The 22,943-nt window shown below is 41.7% G+C and overlaps 1 protein-coding gene across 2 annotated transcripts in view; it reads right to left on the bottom strand.

Annotated features, from left to right (window-relative positions):
* Positions 1-22,943, bottom strand: part of GAB2 (GRB2 associated binding protein 2) — a 178,048-nt gene that overhangs the window by 60,013 nt on the left and 95,092 nt on the right. The window lies entirely within an intron of this gene.

Here is a 22,943-nt window from a genome sequence, read left to right as displayed (position 1 = left end):
TCTGCTATGCTGATCTCACCAGCACTCACACCACCTACAACACCGCATGGCTGCTGATTCTACCCAGCTCCTAGAATGGAAACTTCATGAGGGCAGGTATTGGTTCTTTTAATCCCATGCTATATTCTCCGTGTTTACAGTTGAGCCTGGCACATAGGTGGTTATCAATAAATAGGTACTAAATTAATTACTGAATCATTTTCTCCCACCCAAGTATTAAGCAAGGGCCTGCTTAATACCTGGATGGGAGAAAATGATTCAGTAATTAATCCAGTACTTATTTACTGATAACTGGTGTTGGAGAAGACTCTTCAGAGTCCCTTGGACTGCAAGGAGATCCAACCAGTCCATCCTAAAGGAGATCAGTCCTGGGTGTTCTTTGGAAGGACTGACTCTGAGGCTGAAACTCCAATACTTTGGCCACCTCATGTGAAGAGCTGACTCATTGGAAAAGACTCTGATGCTGGGAGGGATTGGGGGCAGGAGGAGAAGGGGACGACAGAGGATGAGATGGCTGGATGGCATCACTGACTCGATGGACAAGAGTTTGGGTGACCTCCAGGAGTTGGTGATGGACAGGGAGGCCTGGTGTGCTGCGATTCATGGGGTTGCAGAGAGTCAGACACGACTGAGTGACTGAACTGAACTGAAACCTGCTTAGCTTTCGTGATCAGACGAGATCAGGCACATTTAGGGTGGTATGGCCGTAGACTGAATCATCTTCTTACATGAACTCCTGACAGAATCTAGAAGGTTAGGGGGATATAACTGGTGCCTAATAAGCTTTCAGTGGAAGTGAAGATTAAGGTACAGGACAGAGCTGAGGAAAATAGATGTAAGTTGCCTAAAATCTTGCCCAGGCCACCGTGTACAAAACTCTGTGTGCGCTCGTGTGTGTGCAAGCCTCCGGTGCAAGTATATAATGTAAGTGTGTGGATAGCATGGTGAAGTTTTTAAAGGTATTGAAGTGTGTGTTTCAGTTGATGTATCCTCCTGTAGGGCCTGGCTCTGTAGAAAGAACTGTCTCCAAATCACTGGGGTGCAGGTGCAAACGTAAACACACACACAGACAGTGTCATAAACAAGAAAAAGGTGTTTGCTACAGATAACATCGGAGCCTGTCAGGTTCTGCTTGCAAGAAGTGGCGGAGGCTGATAAACGGCTGCATACAAAATGCAGATGAATTTATGGCAGAGCAGGCAAAGCCATCTAGTCTGGCCCCAAATTCACATCCCTCTTCTGCCACAACACCCTCTGCTCCAACTTTCATGTATATATACATTTACTTTGGAAACCACATAATTCAGAAGCAAATATAAGCAACTCCAAAGAGTCTAGCTCAAAAGACAGCTTCTCCAGTGCCTCAGCTGCAATGGGCCTCTACTTCCCCTGAACCTTCATGACACTTTTTATGAACTTCTCACGGCATGTCACTTTGTTTTACAACATATTACAGGTGTTTTAGTATTTGTTATTTCTTCCCAAGCAGACAATGAATAAAATCTCCTCCTGCTCCTCTCTGAATCTCCGTGGTAGGTGTTTGCTAAACATTACTACCTTGAACTGCTCTTATCTCCTTGGCCTCATTTATGTTTATGTTTCCTCTCTGCCATCCATCTATCCATCCATCCATGCAACAAATATTTACTTAGTGCTTAATATGCTTCAGGGCCCTCCCAGGTGGCGCGGTGGTAAAGAATCCGCCTGCCAATGCAGGAGACACAAGAATGTGGGTTTGATCCCTGGGTCAGAATGATCCCCTGGAGTAGGAAATGGCAACCCATGCTAGTATTCTTGCCTGAAAAATTCCATGAACAGAGGAGACTTTACTAACTTCTCAAAGGAGGACAAAGGCATACAGATTGCTGCATTTAGAGGGTATTATGTAAATGAAATAAAGCCAACAGAGAAGGACAAAACACCACATGGTATCACTTGCATGTGGAATCTAGAAAATAAACTAGTGAATATAACAAAAAGGAGACAGATTCACAGATACAGAGAACAAACTGGTGGTCACCAGTGGGAGAGGAAAGAGGGTAAGACAGCAGTAGGGGATTAAGAGGTACAAACTATTACGTATAAAATAAACAAGCTACAAGGATATGTTGTACAACACAATGGCGTATAGCCAATATTTTATAGCTGTAAGTGGAACAGAACCTTTAAAAATCGTGAATCATTATGCTGTACACCTGTAAATTCTATAATATTGAACATTAACGAGATTTCAATTTTTAAAAAGGCATACAGATTGAAAAGGAAGGAAAACAATTGTCCCTATTTGGATGGCATGATTGTCCACATAAAATAATCCCAAGGAATTCAGGGGAAAAAACTCCTAGGACAAGTAAGCAAGTCTGGCAAGGTCACAAAATACAGGCGAACCTCACTGTGTTGAGCACTGCTTTATTACGGTTTGTGGGTGCTGCATATTATACGAATCGAAGGTCTGTGGCAACCCTGTGTCAAACAAACCTGTTGGTGCCACTTTGCAAATAGCATCTGCTCAATCTGTGCGTCTATCTCACATTTTGGTAATTCTTGCAGTCATAGTGGTCTGTGATCAGTGATCTGACGAAGCTCAGGTGAGGGCATTTTTTAGCCATATTTAAGAAAAATAACTTGTATATGCACCAGGAAGCCAAAAACTTCAGATGACTGCAATATTTGCTTTATTGTGATGGTCTGGAATCTAATTTGTAATATCTTCAAGGTATGCATGACAAGATGAACATACAAAAATTGATTTGCTCTTGTATTCTATCAAATAAACACATGGTCGTAGAAAATGAAAACACAATGCCATTTATTATCATAATCATTTAAAAAACACAAAAGAGGCATGAATCTAACAAAACATGTTCAATACATGTAGCTGAAAACTATACAATGTTGATAAAAGAAAGCTTAAAAACCTAAATGGAAAGGCACACCATGTTCACAGATTGAAAGACACAACGCAGTACATCTCCCCAAACTGATGTTCAGATTTAACACAACTTTAATCAAAATCCCAGCACGAGTTTTTATGGATGTAGGTAGAAGTATTCTAAAATATACAGAGAAAGTACAACAGTTAAAACAACTCTGAAATAGTAGATAAAAGGGGAGAAACTAGCCCACTAGATTTCAAGATTTCAGTAATTACAGTACAGCTACAGAAATCAAGACCATGTCTTACTGGCAGACCACAACCACACCGACCCACACACACACACACACACACACACAGAACAATGGGATAGAACAGGAAACCCAGAGAAAGTGAAAGCCGCTCATTTGTGTCTGACTGTTTGCGACCCCATGGACTAGACGGTTCATGGAATTCTCCAGGCCAGAATACTGGAGTGGGTGGCCTTTTCCTTCGCCAGGGGATCTTCCCAACCCAGGGATTGAATCCAGGTCTCCCTCATTACAGGCGGAGTCTTTACCAGCTGAGCCACCAGGGAAGCCAACACAAGTATGTTCAACTGATTTCTGACAAAGGTGAAAAAGCAATTCACTGGAGGATAGCCTTTTCAATAAATGATGCTGAAGCAACTGGGCATCCATAGAGGGGGGAAAAAGTGAATCTCAATCTAAGTCTCACACCTTATACAAACATGAACTCAAAATGAATCATGAACTCAAATATAAAGTTATAACACATTTAGAAAAAAATTGGGGGAATCACTGGATCTAGTGCTAAGCAAAGAGTTCTTAGATTTTTTAGAGCAGACACCAAAAGCATAGTCCATAAAAGGAGAAGTCTATAAATTAAGATTTCATTGAAATTCAAAACTTTTGCTCTGCAAAAGAAGAGGCTAAAAAGTAAGCTACAGAGTGGGAGAAAATATTTGCCAACCACATATTTGACAAAGCAGAGTATGGGGAACACATAAAAATTCTCAACACCTAACAGTTTAAAAAGGGAAATAGTCCAAGCAGGACATAGGCAGAACATGAAGAGACATTTCACTGACGAGCATATACAGATGGCAAATAGGCACATGAGAGGTTCAACGTCATTAGCAATTTAGGAAACACAAAACCACAAAAAGATATTATCACAAATGTAACAATGGTTAAAATTTTAAAAACTTGTAACAACACAAAATGCTGGCAATAAGGCAGAGAAAATGCATCACTCAAGCATTGCTGGTAGAATCTAAAAGGATATAGCCACTCTGGAAAATAAGTTTGGCAGTTTCTTTTTTAAATTTTTATTGGAGCATAGTTGCTTTGCAATGTTGCGCTAGTTTCAGGTATATAGGAAAGTGAATCAATTATAGATATAGATATATCCACTTTAAAAAAGAATGGTCATTACAGAGTATTGGGTAGTTCCCTGTGCTACAGAGCAGGTGCTCATTAGTTATCTGTTTTCTATATAGTGGTGTGTACATGCTAATCCAATCTGTTTATCCTCCCCTCCATTCCCTGGTAACCATAAGTCTGCTTTCTACATCAGTGCCCCTACTTCTATTCTGTAAATGTTTGTTTCCACCCTTTTTTTAGATTCCACATATAAGCGATATCATGAGATATTTGTCTTTCTGTGTCTTACTTCACTCAGTGTGACAATCTCTGGCTCCATTCACGTTGCTACGAATGGCATTACTCTTTTATGGCTTAGTCATATTCCACTGTCTGCATTAACAGGCGTCACATCCTCTTTATTCACTCATCAGCTGGTGGCCATGTAGGTTGTTCCTGTGTCCTGGCCATTATCAGTTCAGTCGCTCAGTCATGTCTGACTCTTTCTGACCCCATGAATCGCAGCATGCCAGGCCTCCCTGTCCATCACCAACTCCCGGAGTTCACTCAGGCTCACGTCCATCGAGTTGCTGATGCCATCCAGCCATCTCATCCTCTGTCGTCCCCTATTCCTGCCCCCAATCCCTCCCAGCATCAGAGTCTTATAAACAGTGCTAAAATGAACACTGGCATACGTGTATCATTCTGAAATATGGTTTTCTCTGGCTATATACCCAGCAGTCAGACCGCTGGGTCATACAGTAGTTCTATGTTTAGGTTTTTAAGGAACTGTAATACTGTTTTCCGTAGTGGTTGCACCAACTTACACTCCCACCAATAGTGTAGGAGGGCTCCCTTTCCTCCACACTTTCTCCAGCATTTACTATTTGTAGATTTTTTTTTGATGATGGCTATTCTTATTGGTGTGAGGTGTTACCTCATTGTATTAACAGCTTTGATTTGCATTTTTCTAGTAATTAGTGATGTTGTGCTAACATGTGCTAAAAGCTAAAAGCTTTTCATGTGCTTTTTGGTCATCTGTATGTCTTCTGTGGAGAGATGTTGGCAATTTCTTAAAAAAAAAAAAAAAAAGGCATGCAACTGCTATATGACCCAGCAATTGTATACCTGGGCATTTATCCCAGAGAAATGAAGATCCATATTTATATAAAAACTTTCACATGAATGCTCATGTAAGTTTTATTATAATAACTCAAAACTGGAACAATCTAGACTTCCTTCAGTGGGTAAGTGGTGAATAAGCTGTGGTACTTTCCTACCACAGAATGCTACTCAGCAATAAAAAAGAACGAAACATTGACAAGTGCAAAATCCTGAGTGAGCTTCCAAAGACCTACGCTGGATTTTGTTAGAACCAATCCCAGAAGGTTACATAATGTGTCATTCCACTTATAGAGCATTCTTGAAATGAGAGAATTTAGGAATGGATAGTAGATTAGTGGGGCTTCCCTGCTGGTTCAGTTGGTAAAGAATCCACCTACAATGTAGGAGACGCTGGTTTGATTCCTGGGTTGGGAAGATCCTCTGGAGAAGGGATAGGTTACCCACTCCAGTATTCTTGGGCTTCCCTGGTGCCTCAGATGGTAAAGAATCAGCCTGCAATGAGGGAGACCTGGGTTCAATCCCTGGATTGGGAAGATCCCCTGGAGAAGGGCATGGCAACCCACTCTAGTATTCTTGCCTGGAGAATCCCCATGGACACAAGGGCCTGGCAGACTACGGTCCATGGGGTCGCAAAGAGTTGGACACGACTAAGCAACTAAGCATAGCACAGCAGAACAGTGATTACCAGTGGTTAAGGAGAGGGCTGGAATGGGATGGAAGTGGGTGAGGCCACCATCATGTATAAATAGCTGGTGGGAACTGCTATACAGTGCAGGGAACTCAGCTCAGTGCTCTGTGATGACTTAGGTGGGGGGGAATGGGGGTGGGTAAGAGCGAGGTTCCAGAGGGAGGGGATCTATGTATACATATCGCTGATTTGCTTTGTTGTACAGCAGAAACTAACAAAATATTGTAAAGCAATTATACTCCAATAATATTTTTTTAAAGGAAAAAAGAATTGGCTGTAGCTTCCCTGGTGGTTCAGAGGTAAAGAATCCATCTGCAATGCAGATTCCTCTGTTGTCCCCTTCTCCTCCTGCCCCCAATCCCTCCCAGCATCAGAGTCTTTTCCAATGAGTCAACTCTTCTCATGAGGTGGCCAAAGTACTGGAGTTTCAGCTTTAGTATCATTCCTTCCAAAGAAATCCCAGGGCTGATCTCCTTCAGAATGGACTGGTTGGATCTCCTTGCAGTCCAAGGGACTTTCAAGAGTCTTCTCCAACACCACAGTTCAAAAGCATCAATTCTTCGGTGCTCAGCCTTCTTCACAGTCCAACTCTCACATCCATACATGACCACTGGAAAAACCATAGCCTTGACTAGACGGACCTTTGTTGGCAAAGTAATGTCTCTGCTTTTCAATATGCTAACTTGCTTCAGTTGTGTACAACTCTTTGTGGCCCCGTAGACTATAGCCCACCAGGCTCCTCTGTTCTTGGGATTCTCCAGGTAAGAATACTGGAGTGGGTTGCCATTTCCTCCTCCAGGGGATCTTCCCCACCCAGGGAAGGAGGAAAAGGGGACGACAGAGGATGAGATGGCTGGATGGCATCATGGACTCGATGGACGTGAGTCTGAGTGACCTCCGGGAGTTGGTGATGGACAGGGAGGCCTGGCATGCTGCGATTCATGGGGTCGCAAAGAGTTGGACACGACTGAGCAACTGAACTGAACTGAACTAAGTTAACGCATGGCTATAGGAGGGCAGTATGAAAGATCCTTTTGGTGATGGAAATGTTCTGGATCTTGACTGCAACAATACCAACATCTTTGTTGTCATACTGTAGTACAGTTTTGGAAAATGTTACCACTGGGTGGAAAGTGGTACAGGTTACTTGGGCTATTATTTTTACAACTATATGTGAATCTAAAATTACCTCATAATTGAGAGTTTAATTTTAAAAACTTATCCACAAGAGAATTGGAATGTTCATAGAAGTAAAGATCATGGGGAGAAAGGTTGTTCATACTTGGCGAATAATTATAATCAGACCTAGTTGTCCTCGATCTTTCCCACTCAAGGACAGAGATGGGCTCTTCAGGAATCACATGAAAATATGATTAAACTTTAGAGCATTCAGGGTCCTGAGCAGGAGTGAACTAAGAGTCACCAGCATTTCTAAACTTATTGAACCTCCTGCCAGATCTAGAAAATCTTTGCTGCAATGGCACACATAATTCTCTGCCTTGGGGAAACATATTAAATAATGTACCAGCCAGCTTCTCCTATTTTCCTGTGTAGTAGCCAGATTCCAAGACAGTCCTAATGAATCTCGTTTCCCAGTGCAGCCTTATATAGTCCTCTTTCCCAGTGAATGTGGATGAATAATAGGATACTGCTTAAACGAAAGTGTGTGACTTCCAAGGGTAAGGCATGAAAGACACTGTAGCTTCTTTCTTGCTCTCCTTCGGATCAGCTGCCATGTTGTAAGGACACTCAAGCAGTACAAAGGAGGAATGCACATGGTGAGGACCTAAGGCCTCCTGCCAGCTGTGAAAAAGAGTTATTCTTAGAAGCATATCTGTCAGTCCTAGTTAAGATCACAGCAACTAGAGGACCTTTTTGACTGCAATTTCATGAGAGACCCTGAGCCAAGTGCACCAAACTAAACTGCTCCTAAATTGCTGATTCACAAAATCACATTAAATAATAAATATTTATTTCTCCTTTAAGCCAGTAAGCTTGAGGGTAATTTGTTATCCTGCAATAAATAATGCATCTTACTTTAGGCTTCCCATGTGGCTCAGTGGTAAAGAATCTGCCGCCAATGCAGGAGTCACAGGAGATGTGGGATTGATCCCTGTGTTGGGAAGATCCCCTGGAGGAGGAAGTGGCACCCCACTCTAGTATTCCTGCCTAGAGAATCCCATGGACAGAGGAGGCTCGTGGGCACAGGTCATGGGGTCGCAAAGAGTTGGACATGACTGAGCATGTATCATGAGAACAAGCACATTTTAATTTTCACTATGAGGGCCGTTTAGGTGTAACCAAAGGTATCCACTAGGAGGAAAGCCTCGTCTATTTAGAAAACCAAAAGTAGAGCCTAAAAGATGGATTAATAGGCTAAAGGAACAGAAGAATCTAGAAAGAGACCCATACATACATCACCTCCAGATTTAAGAAAAAGATGATACAGCAGTGCTGTGGAGAAAAACAAAACAAAGCCAAACCTGTCTTTTCAATAAGTGGAATAGGTCAATTTGATAATGATGGGAAAAGATTCTTTATCCTTATGTCATGCCATATGTGAAAATTAATCTCAGATCACTGCAAACCCAGATGTGAAAGATGAAATAACAAAGCATTTAGAGGAAAACAAAGGACAATATGTTCATGACTTTGGGGTAGGCAATGATTTCTTGAATACTCAAAATGTACTAAGACAAGAGAAAAAGCGAGCAATTATACAACATTAAACTTAATTTCTGAATCATCAAAGGATACTGCCAAGAGAGTGGGAGGAGATATTGGCAATACATATGTCTCATATTCAGAACACATCTAAAAAAGCGTACAAATTAGCAGGAATAAGACCACTCAACAGAAAAACGAGCAGACACTACGCAAGTTTGAACAGACACTATACAAAAGAAGATATTTAGGTGGCAATAGACATAAAAGGATCTCAACTTCTTTACTCATTGGAAAATGTAAACCAATAACACTAACAAAACCACCAGAATGTTTATAATGAAAAAGACTGACAGTAGAGGTATGGTGAAGACTGTGGAGAAACTCTCACGCCCTGTTAGCAGCAATGTGAGTTGGTATAACCACTTTGGAAAACTACAGCAGTGTTTACTCTAGCTGAACACACACCCCAGGGCCTTGGATCTACTCCCAGATGCCTACCTCAAATAACTGCATACACATATTCATTCAGACATATAAAAGTACGTTCACTGCAACATCATTCGTAATAGCCCAGATCGTGCCTGCCTTTCTGCATTCCTTATTTCAAGTGCTTGCTATCTATAGTCTGAACTATTTTCATAGCTTCCTAACCAGTTATTCTAATTTAATGCCTATAAATGACTCCAGTTTAATCTTCCAATCAGAGAAAAAATCCAATCACATCATTTCCACTTCTCTATCCAAAAATCTAATGACTCCCTATCACTTGCATAGCAATGGCTAAGTCCTATGGCTTAGTTTTGTCTTTTTTTTTTTTTAAGCTAACATTTGAAAAAGATTTTCAACGTGGTAAAACATAACATAAATTTTACCATTTAAATGTATAGTTCTGTGGCATTAAGTATATATACACTGTTATAGTGTCATTGATATTATCCATCTCCAGAACTTTTTCATCTTCCCAACTGAAATTCTCTACCCATGAAACATTAACTTCCCATTCTGCCCTACACCCAATCCCTGAAAACCACTATCAGACTTTTGATATCTTTGAAGCTAATTACTCATATATGTGGAATGATGTAATATTTGTCCTTTTGTGACTGGCTTCTTTCAACTTAGCCAATTTGACTTATTTCACTTTATGGCTAATTCCTGGCATAACCCAGTCAGGTAGAAGAAACACTATTAATTCAGATCAACAAAAACTCAACCAAGGGGCACAAGTGCAGAGAAATAAGGAGAGCAATGAGAATGAGACAGTGAGGTAAGGAGAGAAGAAGATAGACGATTCAGACTGTGATAAGCAAAGCAAAGCTTGCGATTAGGGTAAAAGACTCTTGCTCTACAATCTTGGACAAACTTAACATCTCCCAAGCCTTAATAACCAAATATATAAAAGGGGAAATAACAAAGCTAATAATATTGACTTGAGAATTAAATATGGTTATTAGGTGTGAAGGCAGCCAGGACCAAACTGCATGACACACGCCAAGAACACAGTTATTGAATCAAAAGCAGCCCAAGGACATTCTGAGGTCATGTAACTGGCAAAGGAGTTAACACCATGAACGATTCCCAGATTTCCAACTTATTTTTTCACCAGTAAGAGGCATTATTTTGTCCTTTGTCTGGCCCTATACCACACAACAGCAACTCCTCTGAATTTCAGTTAGAAGTATCAGGATTCTTCCACTCCGTTGGATTCAAAATCATCTACTTCCAATTCAACTCTTCTTGCTACCTAACTGTTCTTGACAAGTCAATAGCTATATTCACTAAAACAAGCACAAATTCTTCTAAATGCTTTGAAGGATAAAGAAAGGAGGCAAGACCCAAACATTCCTTTCAAGTAACTTCCAATGTTTGCAACAATGCAGGGAGGTAAGACATGATCACATATCCCTAAAACAAAAAGCAGATTTTTATAAGCAACATAAAAGGAAATACAATACAAACTGGACCACTGAAGCAGAGAACCAAACCTTTAGGAATGGGCAGGAGAGGGAGCGGGAGAGAGAGAAAGAGAAATGAACATGGATGAATATGAACTGAAGAAGGCAGGGTTTGATATATGGTTTTGGGAAGGAAGGAAAAAAGGTCAGTTCTTATAGAGCACATAGTATGACCAAGACCTGGGTATGGGAAAATATAAGACAGGTTCAGAGAACATGGAATAGTCTTCTCTGAATGTGGAAAAGAAGGAGGAAAGGAAGAGTTTGGTGGTCCTGGAAAAGTCACTACCATCCTACAGATTTTTTTAAATTTAGTTTTTAGTTGATGCACCCTACGAATTTTTAATCTTTCCTTTATTGACAAGGGGGAGTCACTGAAGCGAACAGATCAGCAGAGAAATGATTACTACTGCTGTCCCCTTAACTGGCAGAATGAGGAAGACCGACAAGAGAAAGGAAAAACAAGAGGCAGGAAAACTAAGAAGTTGTTGCAACAGCCTGCAATAGCGAGAGACGATGGTAAAGGGGACAAGAACACAGAAGACAACACAAGTCACTTTACTCAACAACAGGGCTCAAAGAAGTACATGGCATCAGGGTCCACCCTTGAGAAAGAACCTTCCATTTGCATCTGTGATTTAGAGAACACCACCGCCATCTCTGTTGAAACAGAAGTGACTGTTTTCCTTTTGTGCCCAAATTCAGTAAAACAAACAAAACAAAACCATTTCACAACCACCCAGACCACAGATGTGCACCGTGGGTACACATGGCCCACAAGTTGCATCATTCTGGCTTTAAGTGGAGAATTCATATCCCACACGAAGCTGTCTCTGCTCTTCAGATTAGATCCCAAGGTCTCCAACCATGTAGAATGCAGCCATTACTTCTTCCTGTTGAACTTGGCACCTAGAATACTTAGAGGGATCCCAATTTAGCTTCACACTGGCCAGGTCGCACGGAGCACTGTGCTCAGTTTCGGTGGTGTAAAGGGTCTTGAAATACAATGGCCCCAGGATTTAGCGAGGTTCTGACTGGAGTCATGATTGTTATCTTTTGAGATACAAGGAGTTGATGCACAGCAGAATGGTTTGATGTGTTCTGGGTGATCCCACATACTAAAGCTCAACTAGGGTCAGCAGGGGCATGCTACAGAAAAGTAGATTTTTTTTTTTTTTACTCACTGTAAATAAGAACTTTCTAAAAGAGTGGTCCCAAGCGGGTCCTTTGGAAACTGAAGAACTACTCAGCATCAGAGATACTTAAGAGGATTTAGCCTAGAGCAAGGTTAGCAAACTTTCTCTGTAAAGAGCAGAGAGTAAGTATTTTAAGCCTCACAGATCAGACATTCTCTCACAACTACTCAGATCTATAGGGGCATGGAAGAAGTCATAGACAATTTGTAAGCAAACAAGAGTGGCTGTGTTCCAATAAAACAATTTAGAAAAAGAGGTGGTGGGCAAGATTCACTCGCTGTCCCCTGACCCAGGCTAGAGGGAGGGAAGGAGATTCAAGCAGTAGATCAGTAAACAGAAAGGACTAAGGTCTCTTCCCACCTGGAGAGCCTTATACATTTTTAACCGAGAAAATCTGACATGGTAACATCTCATTTAATCAGATTATTCAGATTCTTGGAACAGAGGGATATGTTCTTCCCCAAAACCAAGTATTAACTAGAACTCCCTTAGTTTCAGCCTTGACAGTTGAAAATATTTCTGAAACTCTAGAATCTTCTGCTTTGCCTTAAGTATTCTACCCAAGATAACAGAACTTTGATGACTAAGGACTTCTCAGAGCCTCAAACCATCTTTCCAGATACCAAATCTCACATGCCTTGTGGCTAAAGTTGTAGAAGGGTCAGGGCATTTCTTGGAAGAGGGTTTTGTGTAACTCCTGGAAATGGGCGTGTCCTTTCAACTTCCCTCTTTCTGATGAGGGTAAAGCCAAAAACTGCCAACAAACCAGGAGAACCCTGTTAAGTAATTAGAATCTAACCGAGGTTACTGGTTGATGTCAATAAAATGAACTTACTAGTCAGGGACATTAAAAAAATAATACATCTTCAAAAAGCTCTTTGCTTTAAACACATTAAAAAAAAAAACCCACCTATAACACATGTACACAGTCATCACTCACACTTACCTCTTCCCTGGTGAAACTCCCAAGTGGTGATATGATTTGAGTTCCAGCTCAAACGTCACAAAGAGAGAAGAATTTGATCTGCCCTGTGAGTACATGATACACAACTATATCCCAACACACAGCAGATCACACTTATGCCCCATAACAGTTAAGAGCAAACAGTAAGAGTCCAGCGGGTCCCCTAACAGTCACACATTTCTAGAGGAACATTTCCTGAGAAAGAAGCTTCGTGCTATCCTTCCTCTAGGTATCCTTCAGCTACTTTGGACCATGGTGACTTTTTTACACTCGGGAGGGGAAAAAAAGCACTGGCTGAGCTCCTGCTACATTCCATGTGCTTTCTATCCATTATCACATTTAATCCTCCAGCCTGTGCTACAAGGCAAATCCTTTTTTACAGGTGAGGAAAAAGAAGTTCATAGAGTTTAAACAGTTTGCAGAGATAACAGCCCCAATCTTCTGGTTCAGTGGGTCAAGACTTAGGTCCAGAAAGAGAAGGAGAAGCTAATGCAGATGAAGTGCTGACTACATTTTGAGAAACACTGGCCACAGAGTTTATGAAAGGTCAAGTTCACAGTCAGTAGGTGATGGCTATAGAGAGATCAGAAAGAATCTAGCTCTCAGCTCTTAGTCCAAAGTTATTTCCAGTCCTCAAATCCAAATGCCTGAGGATCACAGTTATATGCTCCCGACTCGGACGGAGGAGCCTGGTGGACTCCAGTCCATGGGGTCACGAAGAGTCAGACACAACTGAGCGACTGCATTTTCACTTTTCACTTTCATGCACTGGAGAAGGAAACGGCAACCCACTCCAGTGTTCTTGCCTGGAGAATCCCTGGGACGGTGGAGCCTGGTGGGCTGCCGTCTATGGGGTCGCACAGAGTCGGACACGACTGAAGCGACTTAGCAGCAGCAGCAGCATTCATCTGAGTAATAATGTTTCTGACTCTAACGAACCTTCTTTGCTTTTTTGGCACAGAATGAACTTTACCTTACTGTAAGATGGGTCCATTCCGAGGTCAGGGGCTTTTTAATCTCCAAAATTTAGCACAGTGCTTGATAGATGTTATATACTATATAACTCTCCAATGAAAGATACACCAAAGGAAAAAAAAAAAAAAGGGAAGAATGTCTATTTGTCCCCTCTTTTGGTGAAAACAAACAAAACCTCTCAGTTCTGTGGTATGCTCTGGGATTCTAACCTGGAGAAGGAAATGGCAACCTACTCCAGTATTCTTGCCTGGAGAACCCCGTGGACAGAGGAGCCAGTACGATCTGACAGTAAGATTCAGCTCGAGGGCTTTTGTTCGTGTTATTCAGAGTGGGTGTTCTCTCTCACTGGGGAGAAGGTTGGGAGGACAGGAGCCCGAAGCTGCAGTGACCACCCTTTGGAGTCTAAGAACAACCGAGACACAGAGCGCAGAGTGAAATGCACCTGCGTTAAATGTGAGTCCTAAATCAAGATGATTTGGAAGCCAGGTTTCCCTTCTCGGCTTAGGTGTCTCCACAAACTCTTTGTTCACTTCAGGCAATTCAGGGCACTAGCTAATCAACACAGGTTTTAAGTATGTGAACTATTCTGGGACCCAGAACCAGTTTGTTATCAAAATGACAACTCAGGGGTCCTTTCCACATGCTCTTGTCAAATTCATTATTCAATCTATTTTTCACTTCCTTCGCTTTCAATTTCTTTTCCACTAGTATTTACTCCCCTTTTCCTTCCAGTCATTCAATCAACACTTACTGGATGCGGACAAATGTTAGCACTTCCTAGCGCCAGCTAGCTCCTTTGAGATCCCATGGCCTGAGGGAAGGACAGGCAGGTACAGTACACAGGGCACTCAGTGGCCGAGGTCAGGGCTCCAACGGAGGGATGACAGAGCGCTCTCTGCGTGGAGGGGTCATGGCATGTTGCAGAGCGCAGATGCCATCTGGACTGGGTTTCAAAGGATGAGAGGAGTTTTGCTAACTCTCTCCAGAAAAAATACTGGAGGAGGAACTTTCCAGGAAAAGAGAATAATACAAGTACAGTTAACTCTCATTATTCACCAAAGTTATGGTCTATAAAGTCACCACAAACACTGAATTACAAATACCGAATCATTTCTCCTCGAGGAAATTCAACGGTCAGGTTCCTGCAAGCCTCTGGCCACATCATCTTTACATAATCTTGTTTTATGCTTGTTTCTGTATAAAGGCGCCTTATTTAACATATACCGCTCATTTATTATTATTGAACTCGTGACTAACAGGACTGCAGCTCAAGTCTGATGAGGATCTAATATGTGTTTTCTCCATAAGGCACATGATGATCTTCTTGTGCTTAGGCCTCTGGAGAATAGTTCAGCACTCTGTTTGGGAGGCATTTTATTTTGGTTTAATTAATCAATTTTTTTTTTTTTTTTGCTAAGGAGCTCACATTTCTTTTTTAACATTTAAGTATAGTGGCTTCACAATGTTTTGTTAGCTTCTGCTGCAAAGCTAAGTGACTCAGTCACACACACACATATATTCCCTTTTCCTTGGATTTCCCTCCCATTTAGGTCACCACCGAGCACTGAGTAGAGTTCTCTTGCCATATGGTAGGTTCTCATTAGTTATCTCTTTTATTCATAGTAGCGTGCATGCAGTAGTGTGTATATACAGTGTATACATCGTGAGTATGTGTGTGTATAAGCCACTCCCAGTCTTGATGATTTTAAATAGCAAAATCATCAAACAAAACAGTGAATAAAAATGGCAGGAAGAGGAAAAGGCATTAAAGTTATGTCTTTGAAGCTGAAGGATGAAGGACAAAAAACAGCATGGAAAGGTGACCACGGAAAGGAAGGCTAGAAGAGCGATTTGTGGCTGCTTTAAGCAGGGTTTCACATGCTGGGTTTTACACATTTCCTGTAGGCCAATCATTTTCAAAATAAAATTTGATATAAAATTAAAAATTTGAGGGGCCTCTCCAGCGGTCCAGTGGCTGGGACTCCGCCTTCCAGTGCAGGGGGTGCAGGTTTGATCCCTGGTTGGGGAACTAAGACCCCACATGCCTCCCAGCCAAAAAACCAAAACAAAAAACAGAAGAAATACTGTAACAGATTCAAAAAAGATGTTAAAAATGGTCCATATTAAAAAAAAAACACCTTAAAAAAATTGAGAATTCCCCCACAGAACAATAATATACATTTTGTGTGAATACTCAGTCAGGCCCAACTGTTTGCAACCCTATGGACTACAGCTTGCTAGGCTCCTCTGTCCATAGAATTTTCCAGGGAAGATTGGAGTGGGTTGCCATTTCCTGCTCCAGGGGATCTTCCCGACCCAGTGACCGAATCCATGTCTCTTGCGTCTCCTGCACTGGCAGGTGGATTCTTTACCACTGAGCCACAGAGGAACCCCAATATACATTTTAGTATTTATTAATAAACAAAAGTCACTAGGAATTCATTAACTCAATTATTTTACTAGCCACAGTATCTACATATTTGTTAAAAATACAAACATGCAAAACATTTATTCACTGCATAAGTAATGCGTGGTGCCAGAGAATGTGTGTGTTTTCAAGGACCCAGTCCATCGTGCTGGAATCACTGTCATGCACCTAACGGAGCAGCCCAGGCAGAGGGAACAACATGTGCAAAAGCCCCGAGGAGAAAGGAACGCTGGCTCTTGGGAGGACCTGACCGCAGGGCACGGAGCAGAGAGACAGCCGTGGAGACCATCAGGAGGACGGTGCAGGGGCAGGGCGTGATGAAGCCCTGGAGGCCACTTTATGAAGCACAGCTATTATCCTAAATAGGACAAGACTGGAACTTTTCCTGGTGGTCTGGCCAAGACTGTGCTCCCAATGCAGGGGGCCTGGGTTTGATCCCTGGTTAGGGAACTAGATCCCACGTGCTGCGGCTAGGAGTTCACATGCTGCACCTGAAGATCCATGTGCCACAACTAAGACCCCAGCTAAGACCCAGTACAGTCAAATAAATAAATATATAAATTAAGAAAAAAAAACAATTTAAAAACAATATAGCAAGATCCCTCAATAGGGGTATATTAAGGAAACTGAATCATTAGAACTGAAGAAGCAAGAACAATGTGGTATGATCTTACTGTTATCAAAAACCCTGTATGTTTATAGATTCATATATGTGCATACCACCATATATACATGTGTGTACATATGGTTCACATATATAGTATACACCTACACACTCAGTGTCTTACAAATGCTCAGAAAAGCATTCCAAACTGTTACCAATGGGTTCTTGGGGAGGAGAATGGGTATTCAAGAGACTAAGGGAACTTTCACACCCTAATCCATATACTTCTGTATTTTTAAATAAACAGACATGAGACCACTGGATGGATTTTCATTTTTTTCGTATTTTACATTTCTTAAAGATCATTCTGGCATGTAGCAAGTGAAGGGCAGGGTGGAAAGAGCATGAGTAGGGAGCTCAGACAGACAACTGGCGTCTGGATCAGGACCGTGACAAAGGATATATACTTTCAGGATTATTTCAGAGGCTGAAATGGCTGACTCTGCTGATGGACTGAATATGGGGGATATGGGAGAAGGAAGAACAAGGGAAGTCTCTAAGACTTCCAGCTTGAGCAAGCAGGTTTTATGTTATGACTTACGGGGGAGAAGGGAGCCACAGCCACAATTCTCTATCCTCAGTGCATTCTACACATCCTATGCCTACCGCATGCTATACAAAGGAGTAAAATGAATTAGACACGTGTGAGAGGGAGAGGGTCACAATCTGGGAAACCAAAGAGCCTTGTATCAGTGATTACATTGACTGAATTCTATGAGATTGATTCCCCAAAGACCAGGTCAGTCTTTTTGCAGAGGACTCAGGGAATCCATTAGTGAAATTACCTCTCCCATTGAGAAAACAGCAAATGAATCATTGCCAACCCTTTACGTTTTGGAGGAACAAAGGTCATTTCATCGAAGGGTTTCCCTTTCATGTCCTTCAATGTTCTGATCTGAGTTGTATTCAATGCTTTGAATTAAGCGAAAGTTGCCAGGGAAAACGAGGGCAAAGATGGGGAAAGGGTAGACAAATAAGGCCCACAAATATAGTTAAACTGTTTCCTTTCCTCTAGGACAAAAGCTTCTCTCAGGCATCTCCCCTACTCCAAGTAAGAGAGAGAAGACAGCTTCACAGGTTTCTGCTTCCCTGAAGACCTGGTTTCGTGCTTTCTTAAGCAACAGTGGTATTTAAAACTCTCCTGTGTGTCCGGATCACTGAGACACCTGTTCATAGGGAGACACTCCCAGGTCCTAGTCTCAACAGAGATTCAGACTCAGTAGGTCTAGAGTGCGGTCCGGTGACACAAACTCCACACGACTCTATTCAACACGGCCCAAGGACCCCAGTTTGAGAAGCACTGCACTACACTGTTCAAGACAGTCGATTAAATGTCGTCATAATTTGATGAGCTGTGCTGCAGAAAGAAGCGGGTCATGCAGCTCTGGGTTATACTTTGAACTCTGTAGTCAGTTAGCTGGGCATGGAGGGAACACTTCTATGCTGTGAGTCATGGTTTCCCCATTAATAAAGCACAAGTGTTGACTTTCTGGATCTCAACTTACCTCCAGTCTCTGACATTTTAAGACCCCAGGAAAAGAGAAAGGGTTGGAAATGTCAAGTAGGGCTTCCTACTTGTACCAGAGTGACTCTCCCCAAGGTACTCGGACTGTGGATATACAAGAATAAGAGTGTAAGATCCAGTGCTTTCTGGAACTGGCTGGTTATAAGCAAATATGGAAAAGCTACTCTTAAGGTACAAGATGAACCAGGCGTGGGGCCCTTCCGGAGCCTGGCTTCTGTTTCCTAATCACAGCACTCAATATAAAAGCAGGGAAGTAATTCAAAGGATGGAAGGAGAGACTGAACCCAATTTCAAAGATTAACCCAGGTGTTCAAATAAATGCCCTGTCTACCCCCTGGGAGCCCTCATTTACATCAATCCAGCTGCCTGAACTATGTATATCTGAAAAAACACTCCCACACAGAGACTCCCCAAGGCTTCCATGTGATTTATTGGAAAGGCTTTTGTTTAATTTATAGGTCAGTATACACCATTAGAAGAATGACCTCTAGAGCTAACGTTTCTTTTTGTTTCCCCCCTTGTTTTAAAATGGATATTACAGAGGTATATAATTTATACGCAATAAAATTCACCGATTTTAGGAGTTCAGGCCGATGGGTTGTGATGAATGTAAACACCATATAACTACCATCACAATCAAGACAGAACAATTCCATCAACCCAAGGATCTGTCTTCTCTAGCGTATCACAGTAATGGGACTATACAGTCAATATTCTTTTGTGCCTGTCTTCTTATGCACAACATAAAGTTTTATGACTCATCTAGACTGCTGCGTGAATCAGCTTTTAATTGCTGATTTTAACTGCTGATAGTATAACATCTTAAGGAGTTACCATATTTGTTTATCCATTCACCTGTTAATGGACAGTTACACTCCAGTTTGGGGCCACTGTGAATAAAGCAGCCAGGAATAATCACGTGCAAGTCTTTTTGTGAAAATGTCAATTCTCTTAGGTGAATACCTATAAGTGAAATGGCTGGGTGACATGGTAAGTACACACTTAATTTTAAAAGAAAATGCCAAACTGTCTTACAAAGTGCTTGTCCATTATCAGTTTACACTAGCGATTTGTGAGCATTCTAGTTTTCCACAACACTTGGCCATCAGAACCAATCTAGTGGGTAGGCAGTGGTGTCTCGTTGTGGTTTTAATTTGCATTTCCCTGATGACTAATGATGCTGAGCATTTTCCATGTGCTTATTGGTTGTTATCTTCTTTTGTGATGTCTGTTCAAATCTTTTGTCCATTTTTAAATTCACTTTTTGTTTATTATTGAGTTTTAAGAGTTCTTTATATATATTTTGGTTATGGTCCTTTGTCAGATATATATATTGAGAATATTTTCCCCCAGTTTATGACTTGAGTTTTATTTTTTATTTTTAAATAGTGTCTTTTAAAGAGTGAACGTCTTTAATTTTGTTCAATTTATCATTTTTTAAGTAGCTGAGGCTTTTTTGTGTCTTATATTTCTTACCTAAGAAAGTCCTATCTCAAGGTCAGAAAGATTTTCTGCTTCGTTTTCTTGTAGAAGTTTAATAATTTTAGTTTTTATGTTTAGGTCTATGATCCATTTTGGGTCAGAGTGAGGTCCATGTCTTTCCACATGAATATATAGCTGTTCGAGCAGTGTTTGCTGAGAAGAAATATCCTTTCCTTATCAAGTTGCCTTAAGTATAAATGACATAAAATTTAAAATCTTTAAATTATACTTGATATACGTGAGAGTCACTCAGTCGTGTCTGACTGTCTGAGACTCTGTGAACTGTAGCCTGTCAGGCTCCTTTGTCCATGAGGATTCTCTGGGCCAGAATACTGCATGGGTAGCCCTTCCCTTTCCCAGAAGGGATCAAACCCAGGTTCCATCGAACCCAACCCAGGGATCGAACCCAGGCCTCCAGCGTTGCGGGCGGATTCTTTACCATCTGAGCCACCAGGGAAGCCCTTGATATACACGGGGACCTGATAAATATATACATCGTACCTCTTAATTTGCAAAAATCTCCTAGAAGTTGTCTACAACAACTTATCTTTACTTTAAGATGTGAGACTGTTATCAGATGGGAGAGATGGAGCTGAATGAATCCTGAATGTTGTACAGAGCATTTCACAGGGAAGGGGCAGAGACACAGTGGGGCTCTGGTGCCCTGAAGCTTTATTACTTTACGAGCTACTGTTTGCCACTTAGCTGATTCAGAGCTGTCTCTAGGTGTGGAAGTGTGTACTGACCACTTCAGAAAAAGAAGAACCAGGATCTTTCCATCTTAAGAGGTAGAAACCACTTATTCCATTTATTTCCAGGTATCCTCTCTTCCCGCATCTGTGTGAACAATGCAGCTGAATAAATATCAGAATCGAAAATTCAGCTCTCAGATAATTTTCCATCTCGAGGCAACCCGACTCTGTAATATAGGATCCTCTGGGGCCCTAGACTCTCCCAGAGTCTCAATCTCTTCCATGACTTCAGGACAAAAGTTTGCAGGTTCCTCAAGCACGTCTCAGGCTCAACCCTGGTTCCTTTCTAAATAAAGCTCTGTGATTGAAACCAACCATTTCTGACCTTAGCCCTTTTCTGAGAAAATAATGTTCCACTGTAGCAGTTAAAAATACAGAAGCAAGTCCAGCATTTTAATATCTAGACTGAATATTTCTATATTAAAAACCTTGCACCTATTCACCATGCCTGACCTCTACAGAAATTTGGTACTTTATTTTTGTTAGAACCTTCAACTTTTACTGTATCCTGCACTGAAATGAGCTTTCCATAAACCTGGATATAACATGAGTCATTAATCTTAATAAATCAATCCCAACCAAATAAAAACCTACACACTTTCTAAAATATCAACACAGAGTGAAATTAGACAGGAAAATTTCTCTAAAAGGATTATAAGGAAGCAGTCTGTCTTTATAATAGCTCCAAGTTTCATCACGAACATTATTACTTCAGATGCAGAAGTATTTTGTAAGCTTCTTGAAGGTAGAGAAAAGATGCACGGTACAGTGGAAACTAGACAGGATTTAGAATCTGAAGATGTAGGTTCAAATTCCTGGCATCACTTACTAGTCATGTGACCCCAGTGAGTCACCTAACTTCTCCGAGCCTTAGTTTTCTCACCTGTAAAACAGAAGGAAAGCCACCTTCTTAACATAGTTATGGAGAGAAAAAAATAAGGCAAGGTTTATGCTTTTAAATGCTATGTACAAATATAAACCTTATCTTCTAATTGTTTGGAACATGTGCTTATTATCCCTGTATTTGGCCATAATTCAGTGCAAGAGACCATAGTAGGTAAAAAAATGATGTCTATGTCTCCTGATGTCTATGTAGGAGACATAAGCCGCCAGTGAAATCACACACTCTTAAGAAAAGTTAGGTACAGCACCCCTATATAAACTCCTAACTTTGAAATGTTAACTTTCCAACTCGGTCACTAAGGATGCTTAGTGAACACCACCTACTCTCACATGCACCTGCAGTCCTGGAAAAACTACCCTTTTCCATACACGAAGCTGCAGCTATAACACATGGCACAAGGCTCGAGACAAGCGGTGGTTGAAGGCTACATGTCCTAAGCCACGGGCCTTCTCGGCTAACTTAGACTTGCCACTATTAATATCTTGGCCTCTATTAATACTCTCCCTTTCCCTGTGAGCTAATTTAAATCTGTTCTGTAAAGCTATTCTTAAACCGCACGTTCTGGAGCCTGGGCCTGGTTCCCAGCTACAGATCATAACTCTCCATTTTGGCTCTTCTACTTGCAGAAACATTAATAATAGGAATTTTGCCCCAGCTGATTCTCAGAGGAGAGGTGGCACTCTGTTGGAATTTGGGGAGGGACAAGTCTCTGTTATGCAGGACTGTCCCATGCCCCTCACACACACACGCTTTTCTACATCCCAAAGGGCGTGGTACTGCCACTGGCTGAAACCCACTATAACCTGACATCTACCTGTCTCTGCCACCTTGATCCCTGTTGACTTTAGTCTCTTCTCAAGGTAGAACGAGGACTGGGGACGTTCCCCTCTACATCTTGAGAAAAGGTTCTTAGCTTCTCCAGAGCTCCCATCTTTGTGGAGAGACAGATTAAGGCTCTGATACAAGATCTCCTGAGGATTGGGTTGCTGAGACCAACTGAAGGTCACTGTTGCTCTGCTGAGACAGTTTTAACCAACACAGGTTTTTATTCTCTTCAAGTCACATGAGGGTTGAGGGGCAGGGAGGCTCAGGTAATGGGGTGCATGCTAAGTCGCTTCAGTCGTGTCCAACTCTTTGCGACCCCATGGACTGTAGCCTGCCAGGCTCCTCTGTCCATGAGGATTCTCCAGGCAAGAATACTGGAGTGGGTTGCCATACCTTCCTCCAATGGGTCTTCCTGACCCAGGGATCAAACCCCATCTCTTATGTCTCCTGCATTGGCAGGTGGGTTCTTTACCATCTAGCACCACCTGGGAAGCTCCCAGGAAATGGGGAGCGACTGCTAATGAGTCAATGAGTATGGGACTCAGGGAGGGGGG

This window comes from Ovis canadensis, chromosome 21 (assembly GCF_042477335.2).
Source record: "Ovis canadensis isolate MfBH-ARS-UI-01 breed Bighorn chromosome 21, ARS-UI_OviCan_v2, whole genome shotgun sequence".
Classification (NCBI taxonomy): Eukaryota; Metazoa; Chordata; class Mammalia; order Artiodactyla; family Bovidae; genus Ovis; species Ovis canadensis.
Note: the sequence above shows the minus strand (reverse complement) of the source record. Positions and strands in the feature narration are given on the sequence as shown.